Consider the following 7,611-nt stretch of genomic DNA (forward strand, 5'->3'; position numbering starts at 1 on the left):
AGCCCGGGTGGGTCGGCATCCCATGGGTGTCGAGTTGGGTGCCTGATGGGTGCTTCTTGTCAAGTTTTAGTCGTCGGGACTCATTTCGAGCCTTAGAGGTCGTTTCTTGTCCGGTTGCCCTGTCTTCGACCTGGGAACCCAATTTTGGTCCTCGGGTCCCATTTTTTTTTGTCTCGCATCCCACTTTTGGCCTGTGGCCTTTTCGGGGTCGATTCTCGTTTTGGGCATCAGAGCATGTTTCTTCTCCTAAAACCCAATATTTGTTTATTAAGTCTCGGAACACATTTTTGTTCTCGTGGACCCATCATGGGTCTTGGAACGCATTTGTGGTCCTTGGGTCCCATTTTGCATCCCGAAACTTGTGTTTTGGTGCTTGATCCCTATTTTGGGTGCCCACCTTGCACCAAGTGCGCACCCGGGGCAAACCGAGCGCCTTGGTGCACCGGGGCAAGATCGAGCGTGCACCCGAGGCGCCCCGAACATGCACCAAGGTGCACTCGGCCCACATGTGAGCGCAGGTCGTTGCGCCCGAGGTGGTGTGTGGGCACCGCGTTGCAGACGGGACACTGCACGCACACGACGCCCCGTCCAGGTGCACGCACGTAGGCCGGGCCGGGTGCACACCCGACGCCCTAGCAAGGTGCGCGCACCCGGGCAGGGCTCACACTTGGCGAACGGGGCGCACTTCGCGAGGGAGGGTGTGCACCTCGACGGGGGTGGGTGGCCGGGGTGGATTCGCACGTGGGTCGCGGTTTGCTAAGTACACACTGCGACAAGCTCATAACGGGTGCGATCATACCAGCGTTAGTGCACCGGATCCCATCAGAACTCCGCAGTTAAGCGCGCTTGGGCCGGAGTAGTACTGGGATGGGTGACCTCCCGGGAAGTCCCGGTGTTGCACCCTTTCTTAGTTTTTCGCCGGGCGTCGCAATGCTATTTGAATAAACCTTTTGCCCGTTTGCGTTCTCGTCGGGGCCGGGCCGGGCCGGGGTGCGCTGCCCGCACTACCGCGCGCGCGGGGGCGACACCGAGCGCGCACCCGAGGCGCCCCGAGCACACAGGCCACGGTGCAACCCGGGCGTTGTGCGCGCACCCCGGTGCGCCCGAGGTGCTGCGCGCGCACCCAGGTGAAATCGGTGTGCACCTCGGCCAGTGCGCGCTCGGTCGAGTCGCGCACGTTGGCCAAGGTGCACGGTGATGTTTCTTAATCTAATGTTCCGCACCAGACGCCCGGGACAGGTGAGCGAAGCTGGGCGGGGCCGGGTGCGCGGCCGGGGCAGGTGCACGCAGCTGGAGAGAGCTTTGGAGCACACCAGAGGTGCGCACCTTGGAGCACACTTCGGAGCGCACCAATGATGCGCTCCATTCAAAAGTTTCCTGAAAAGGCAAAAAAAGTTGAGATTATAGAATTTCCCACTTGAGAGATTGTAAAAAAAAAAAATTTAAAATGAAGGAAACGCGGGTGCCAAGGTGTGCGCGCCCGGGTGCGCAGCCCAGCCAAGGTGTGCGCACCAAGGCGCCCACCCTGGCGAAGGTGCACGCAAGGTGCGCACCCGAGGCAAACCGGACAATTAACCCAACTTTCGACTTCGCGCGCACCTGCGCACCTTGGAGCGCACTTCGGAGCGCTCCTTGGTGCGCACCAATCTTGGGCACCTCGGAGTGCACCATGGCGCCCACCAAGGTGCGCACCCGGGGCAAACCGAGCTCCGACTTCGTGCGCACCTTGGAGCGCACGAAAGGTGCGCACCATGGCGCCCACCAAGGTGCGCAGCCCAGCCAAGGCGTGCGCATCAAGGTGCGCACCCTGGCGAAGGTGCGCACCCGGGGCAAACCGAGCTCCGACTTCGTGCGCACCTTGGAGCGCACAAAGGGTGCGCAACCCAGCCAAGGTGTGCGCACCCCGGGCAAACCGAGCTCCGAATCGTGCGCACCTTGGAGCACACTTCGGAGCCCTCCTTGGTGCGCACCGATGTTGCGCACCTCGGAGCGCACCCGGGGAAAACAATGCAATTAACCCGACTTTCGACTTCGTGGGCACCTCGGAGCGCTCTCGGGTTCGCACCTCGGAGCACACCGAGGTGCGCACCTTTGATGCGCTGCCTTCACCAATTTCCAGAAAAGGCAAGAAAACATTGAGAAGGTGTGCGCACCGAGGTGCCCACCCTGGCGAAGGTGCACGCGAGGTGCGCACCCGGGGCAAACCGGGCTCCGACTTCGTGCACGCCATGCTGCGCACCTTGGAGGGCCATGGTGCGCACCTTGGAGCACACTTCGGAGCGCTCAATGGTGCCCAACCCAGCCAAGGTGCCCACCGCGGCGAAGGTGCACGCGAGGTGCGCACCCGGGGCAAACCGGGCTCCGACTTCGTGCACGCCGCACCTTGGAGCACACTTCGGAGCGCTCCTTGGTGCGCACCAGGGCGCGCAACCCAGCCGAGGTGCCCACCCCGGCGAAGGTGCACGCGGGGTGCGCACCCGGGGCAAACCGGGCTCCGACTTCGTGCACGCCATGGTGCCCACCGCGGCGAAGGTGCACGCGAGGTGCGCACCCGGGGCAAACCGGGCTCCGACTTCGTGCACGCCGCACCTTGGAGCACACTTCGGAGCGCTCCTTGGTGCGCACCAGGGCGCGCAACCCAGCCGAGGTGCCCACCCCGGCGAAGGTGCACGCGAGGTGCGCACCCGGGGCAAACCGGGCTCCGACTTCGTGCACGCCATGGTGCCCACCGCGGCGAAGGTGCACGCGAGGTGCGCACCCGGGGCAAACCGGGCTCCGACTTCGTGCACGCCGCACCTTGGAGCACACTTCGGAGCGCTCCTTGGTGCGCACCATGGTGCCCACCAGGGCGCGCAACCCCGCCGAAGGTGCACGCGAGGTGCGCACCCGGGGCAAACCGGGCTCCGACTTCGTGCACGCCGCACCTTGGAGCACACTTCGGAGCGCTCCTTGGTGCGCACCAGGGCGCGCAACCCCGCCGAAGGTGCACGCGAGGTGCGCACCCGGGGCAAACCGGGCTCCGACTTCGTGCACGCCATGGTGCGCACCAGGGTGCCCACCGCGGCGAAGGTGCGCACCCGGGGCAAACCGGGCTCCGACTTCGTGCACGCCGCACCTTGGAGCACACTTCGGAGCGCTCCTTGGTGCGCACCAGGGCGCGCAACCCAGCCGAGGTGCCCACCCCGGCGAAGGTGCACGCGAGGTGCGCACCCGGGGCAAACCGGGCTCCGACTTCGTGCACGCCATGGTGCCCACCGCGGCGAAGGTGCGCACCCGGGGCAAACCGGGCTAGGACTTCGTGCACGCCGCACCTTGGAGCACACTTTGGAGCGCTCCTTGGTGCGCACCATGGTGCCCACCAGGCCGCGCAACCCAGCCAAGGTGTGCGCACCAAGGTGCACGCGAGGTGCGCACCCGGGGCAAACCGGGGTCCGGCTTCGTGCACGCCGCACCTTGGAGCACACATCGGGGCGCTCCCGGGTTCGCACCGGCGTTGCGCACCGTGGTGGGCACCTCGGAGCGCACCGTGGTGGGCACCTCGGAGCACACCAAGGTGGGCAGCGAGGTGCGCACCTTTGATGCGATGCCTTCACTAATTTCCATAAAAGGCAAAAAAAAACGAGATTTTAAAATTTCCGTTTTGAAAGATAGTGAGAAAAAGGGAATGCTGGTGCCATCTTGAGCCCGCCCTGGTGCGCAGCCCAGCCAAGGTGTGCGCACCAAGGTGCCCACCCTGGCGAAGGTGCGCGCCCGGGCAATTAACCCAACTTCCAACTTCGCGCGCGCCAGGGTGGGAGCGCACCCAACAACCGGGCCTGGGAAGAGCCAATGCGAGAAACCCCACCAAACGCTCTGACAAAAAAAGAGGGGGCGCTCCAGTAACCCCGCTTCGGAGCGCACCCTGGGCAAACCCAGCCAGGGTGCCCACCCCGGCCAAGGTGCAGGCGAGGTGCGCACCCGGGGCAAACCGGGCTCCGACAACGTGCACGCCGCACCTTGGAGCACACTTCGTAGCGCTCCCGGGTGCGCACCTCAGAGCACACCAAGGTGGGCAGCGAGGTGCGCACCTTTGATGCGCTGCCTTCACTAATTTCCAGAAAAGGCAAAAAAAAGAGGAGATTTTAAAATTTCCGTTTTGAAAGATAGTGAAAAAAACGGAACGCGGGTGCCATCTTGAGCCCGCCCTGGTGCACAGCCCAGGTAAGGTGCCCACCCTGGCAAAGGTGCGCACCCGGGCAATTAACCCTACTTCCGACTTCGTGCGCGCCAGGGTGGCAACCGGGCCTGGGAAGAGCCAATGCGAGAAACCCCACCAAACGCTCCGACAAAAAAAGAGGCGGCGCTCCAATAACCCCGCTTCGGAGCGCAGCCGGGGCAAACCCAGCCAAGGTGCCCACCCCGACGAAGGTGCACGCGAGGTGCGCACCCGGGGCAAACCGGGCTCCGACAACGTGCACGCAGCACCTTGGAGCACACTTCGAAGCACTCCCGGGTGCCCACCGGCGTTGCGCACCGTGGTGGGCAGCGAGGTGCGCACCTTTGATGCGCTGCCTTCACTAATTTCCAGAAAAGGCAAAAAAAAATGAGATTTTAAAATTTCCGTTTTGAAAGATAGTGAAAAAAACGGAACGCGGGTGCCATCTTGAGCCCGCCCTGGTGCGCAGCCCAGGCAAGGCATGCGCACCAAGGTGCCCACCCGCGGTGCACGCCCGGGGCAAACCGGGCTCCGACTTCGTGCAGGCCGCACCTTGGAGCACACTTCGGAGCGCTCCTTGGTGCGCACCATGGTGCCCACCAGGGCGCACCCGGGGCAAACCGGGCTCCGACTTCGTGCACGCCGCACCTTGGAGCACACATCGGAGCGCTCCCAGGTTCGCACCAGCGTTGCGCACCTTTGATGCGCTGCCTTCACTAATTTCCAGAAAAGGCAAAAAAAAACGATATTTTAAAATTTCCGTTCTGAAAGATAGTGAAAAAAACGGAACGCGGGTGCCATCTTGAGCCCTTCCTGGTGCGCAGCCCAGGCAAGTTGTGCGCACCAAGGTGCCCACCCTGGCGGAGGTGCGCGCCCGGGGCAAACCGGGCTCCGACTTCGTGCACTGCATGGTGCCCACCAAGGCGCGCAACCCAGCCAAGGTGCCCACCGCAGCGAAGGTGCACGCGAGGTGCGCACCCGAGGTGCACACCCGGGGCAAACCGAGCTCCGACTTCGTGCACGCCGCACCTTGGAGCACACTTCAGAGCGCTCCTTGGTGCGCACCAGGGCGCGCAACCCAGCCAAGGTGCTCACCCCGGCGAAGGTGCACGCGAGGTGCGCACCCGGGGCAAGCCGGGCTCGGACTTCGTGCACGCCGCACCTTGGAGCACACATCGGAGCGCTCCCGGGTTCGCACCAGCATTGCGCACCTTTGATGCGCTGCCTTCACTAATTTCCAGAAAAGGCAAAAAAAAAAAAAAAACGAGATTTTAAAATTTCCGTTTTGAAAGATAGTGAAAAAAACGGAACGCGGGTGCCATCTTGAGCCCGCCCTGGTGTGCAGCCCAGGCAAGTTGTGCGCACCAAGGCACCCACCCTGGCCAAGGTGGGTCACGGGGTGGGTCCTAGGGTGGGTAACGGGGTGGGTACTAAGGTGCGTGCCAAGGTGGGTCATGGGGTGGGTGCCAAGGTGGGCACCAGGGTGGGTGTGCACCAACCCTAGCCAGGGTAGGTCACGGGGTGGTTGTCGGGGTGGGCGTCAAGGAGCCAAGGTGGGTGGCAAGTAGCCAAGTTGCGTGCCAAGGTGGGTGTCGGGGTGGGTGCCAAGGATCCAAGGTGGGTGCCAAGGAACCAAGGTGGGTGTCTGGGTGGGTGCCGAGGTGGGAGCCAGGGTGGGTCCCAAGGTGAGTGCAAAGGTGGGTGCCAGGGTCAAGGTGAGTGCCAATGTGGGTTCCAAGGTGCCAGGGTCAGGGTGAGTGCCAATGTGGGTTCAAAGGTGCTAAGTTGGGTGCGAGGTTGGGTGCGAGGGTGGGTGGGTGCCAAGGTGTGCTAGGTGGAAGCCCGGGTGGGTCGGCATCCCATGGGTGTCGAGTTGGGTGCCTGATGGGTGCTTCTTGTCAAGTTTTAGTCGTCGGGACTCATTTCGAGCCTTAGAGGTCGTTTCTTGTCCGGTTGCCCTGTCTTCGACCTGGGAACCCAATTTTGGTCCTCGGGTCCCATTTTTTTTTGTCTCGCATCCCACTTTTGGCCTGTGGCCTTTTCGGGGTCGATTCTCGTTTTGGGCATCAGAGCATGTTTCTTCTCCTAAAACCCAATATTTGTTTATTAAGTCTCGGAACACATTTTTGTTCTCGTGGACCCATCATGGGTCTTGGAACGCATTTGTGGTCCTTGGGTCCCATTTTGCATCCCGAAACTTGTGTTTTGGTGCTTGATCCCTATTTTGGGTGCCCACCTTGCACCAAGTGCGCACCCGGGGCAAACCGAGCGCCTTGGTGCACCGGGGCAAGATCGAGCGTGCACCCGAGGCGCCCCGAACATGCACCAAGGTGCACTCGGCCCACATGTGAGCGCAGGTCGTTGCGCCCGAGGTGGTGTGTGGGCACCGCGTTGCAGACGGGACACTGCACGCACACGACGCCCCGTCCAGGTGCACGCACGTAGGCCGGGCCGGGTGCACACCCGATGCCCTAGCAAGGTGCGCGCACCCGGGCAGGGCTCACACTTGGCGAACGGGGCGCACTTCGCGAGGGAGGGTGTGCACCTCGACGGGGGTGGGTGGCCGGGGTGGATTCGCACGTGGGTCGCGGTTTGCTAAGTACACACTGCGACAAGCTCATAACGGGTGCGATCATACCAGCGTTAGTGCACCGGATCCCATCAGAACTCCGCAGTTAAGCGCGCTTGGGCCGGAGTAGTACTGGGATGGGTGACCTCCCGGGAAGTCCCGGTGTTGCACCCTTTCTTAGTTTTTCGCCGGGCGTCGCAATGCTATTTGAATAAACCTTTTGCCCGTTTGCGTTCTCGTCGGGGCCGGGCCGGGCCGGGGTGCGCTGCCCGCACTACCGCGCGCGCGGGGGCGACACCGAGCGCGCACCCGAGGCGCCCCGAGCACACAGGCCACGGTGCAACCCGGGCGTTGTGCGCGCACCCCGGTGCGCCCGAGGTGCTGCGCGCGCACCCAGGTGAAATCGGTGTGCACCTCGGCCAGTGCGCGCTCGGTCGAGTCGCGCACGTTGGCCAAGGTGCACGGTGATGTTTCTTACTCTAAGGTTCCGCACCAGACGCCCGGGACAGGTGAGCGAAGCTGGGCGGGGCCGGGTGCGCGGCCGGGGCAGGTGCACGCAGCTGGAGAGAGCTTTGGAGCACACCAGAGGTGCGCACCTTGGAGCACACTTCGGAGCGCACCAATGATGCGCTCCATTCAAAAGTTTCCTGAAAAGGCAAAAAAAGTTGAGATTATAGAATTTCCCACTTGAGAGATTGTAAAAAAAAAAAATTTAAAATGAAGGAAACGCGGGTGCCAAGGTGTGCGCGCCCGGGTGCGCAGCCCAGCCAAGGTGTGCGCACCAAGGCGCCCACCCTGGCGAAGGTGCACGCAAGGTGCGCACCCGAGGCAAACCGGACAATTAACC

General features: G+C 63.0%; 2 non-coding genes across 2 annotated transcripts; both read left to right on the forward strand.

The window, feature by feature from the left end:
* The first annotated feature begins 785 nt into the window (after positions 1-785).
* On the forward strand, positions 786-904 carry LOC131871307 (5S ribosomal RNA). The gene has a single exon (XR_009369565.1). It is a non-coding gene; the product is annotated as a 5S ribosomal RNA (ribosomal RNA).
* Positions 905-6,819: 5,915 nt separating this feature from the next.
* LOC131871308 (5S ribosomal RNA) lies at positions 6,820-6,938 on the forward strand. Its single transcript, XR_009369566.1, has one exon. It is a non-coding gene; the product is annotated as a 5S ribosomal RNA (ribosomal RNA).
* Positions 6,939-7,611: the final 673 nt, after the last annotated feature.

The sequence above is a fragment of the Cryptomeria japonica genome, unplaced genomic scaffold (assembly GCF_030272615.1).
Source record: "Cryptomeria japonica unplaced genomic scaffold, Sugi_1.0 HiC_scaffold_391, whole genome shotgun sequence".
Taxonomy (NCBI): Eukaryota; Viridiplantae; Streptophyta; class Pinopsida; order Cupressales; family Cupressaceae; genus Cryptomeria; species Cryptomeria japonica.